We start from the raw sequence: 2,014 nt of genomic DNA on the forward strand, positions 1-2,014 counted from the left end.
AGAGGAATTAAACAAGATAGTAATACCAGAAAGATAAGAAGAAAATTCTCATATATTTGGAAGTTAAACTGTTTTTCTAAATAATACATGGCTCAAAGAAGTCTCAAGATAAATTGAAAAATATTTTGGACTAAATAAAAATGAAAATACAAACTTTTCAAAATTTATGGGATGACTTCAGTTCTGGTTTCCACAGCAGCACTGAGCAAAGAGCACATAGGGAAGCTTCTCGATATGCCAAATATCAAAATCTGCAGCAGCAGTTCCCATCAGGACTTATCCTACCTTATCTAGGTAAGGTAGTGACTAAGAAATTCAGCAATCAGGAAACCTGTGTGGAAATTGGTGAAAATGTACTTGGAGAACGTGTCTGCATTCTTCATTCAGACTGGCTGTGGTGAAATTAACAACAATCTAATGGTGTTTTAGATCATGATTAATCCCTGAAAGACTGCTTCAGCAAGCCAGGTTACCACAGTCATCCTGTTTCCCTTATGCTTGGCAGGATAAGAAGAACAAGGGCTGGGTTCTAATCTCAGCAAAGCTTGTCACAAATATGCAATCTGTGGCTGGTGAAGATCATATTATCATCATGGATCTACATGTTTCTCAAATTTAAGACTTTTTTGTTACCAATAAATATCACATAACAATCTGTATAAAGAGCAAGGGGTCCTGAAGTGGATTAGGGAGAATATCTCTGAGTGGAGGAACTGCATTATTATGTTACCTGATGTTGGTAGAGCCAAGAGAGTGACCTCCATTGCAGACTGGTTTAATGTGGACTTTGCATTGATTCACAAGGAATGGAAGAAGGCCAATGAAGTAAACTTCATGGTGCTAGTGGAAGATGCAAAGGATATCAAAGGATATCCTTATGAATGACACAGCTGAAACCTGTGGCACAATTTGCTATACAGATGACAACCTTCTCTCAGCTGTAGCCACCAGAGTTATGCTATATTGAATCATGGAATATTTTCTGGCCAGCCATTTCCGATGTGTTTTGAAGAACAGTGGTCATCAATACCATATCTCAAGAGAACAAGATGAAGCTTTGCTCCAAAATACAAGTGATTAATATCTCCATTATCCTTACAGAAGCCATCAGGAGAACCCATAATGGGGAATCTGTTTCCTATGTGGTCACACATGTCCCTTTATAATAGAAAAACCTGTGATATTTTTTAGAATAAAATCTACCCTGCCTCTTTTAGAAAAAAAAAAATATGGGATGCAGTGCGGGTAGTTCTTAGAGGGAATTATAAAGTACTGAATGTATATATTAGAAAAGAAGAAAGGCCTAAAATCGGTAAGCTATTCTTTCACCATAAGGAGCTAAAGAAAGAAAAGTAAATTAAGCCTTGGGAGAACCAAAGAAAACAAATGATCAAAATCAGCATAGAAATCAATAAAATTCAAAACATGAAATCAATAGAGAAACCTAATAAAATGCAAAGCTAGTTCTTTAAAAATATCTATGAAATTAATAAAACTTTTTTTATATTCAGATATTTTTTATTGGTTGTTCAAAACATTACAAAACTCTTGACATATCATATTTCATACATTAGATTCAAGTTGGTTATGAACTCCCAATTTTACCCCATATACAGATTGCAGAATCACATCAGTTACACATCCACATTTTTACATAATGCCCTATTAGTAACTGTTGTATTCTGCTACCTTTCCTATCCTCTACTATCCCCCCTCCCTTCCCCTCCCATTTTCTCTCTCTACCCCATCTACTGTAATTCATTCCTCTCCTTGTTTATTTAACCGTTCCCCTCACAACCTCTTATGTGTAATTTTGTATAACAATGAGGGTCTCCCTCCATTACCTTGCAATTTCCCTTTTCTCTCCCTTTCCCTCCCACCTAATGTATCTGTTTAATGTTGATCTTTTCTTCCTGCTCTTCCTCCCTGCTCTGTTCTTAGTTGTTCTCATTATATCAAGGAAGACATTTGGTATTTGTTTTTTAGGGATTGGCTAGCTTCACTAAGCATAATC

The 2,014-nt window shown here is 36.0% G+C and overlaps 1 pseudogene across 1 annotated transcript; it reads left to right on the forward strand.

The window, feature by feature from the left end:
* Positions 1 to 234: 234 nt before the first annotated feature.
* LOC308639716 (ribose-phosphate pyrophosphokinase 1-like) lies at positions 235 to 1,166 on the forward strand (annotated as a pseudogene). Its single transcript has one exon. The product of its transcript is annotated as a ribose-phosphate pyrophosphokinase 1-like (transcript).
* The last annotated feature ends 848 nt before the right edge of the window (positions 1,167 to 2,014 follow it).

This window comes from Spermophilus citellus, assembly GCF_964194105.1.
Source record: "Spermophilus citellus genome assembly, chromosome: X".
In the NCBI taxonomy this organism is placed as follows: domain Eukaryota; kingdom Metazoa; phylum Chordata; class Mammalia; order Rodentia; family Sciuridae; genus Spermophilus; species Spermophilus citellus.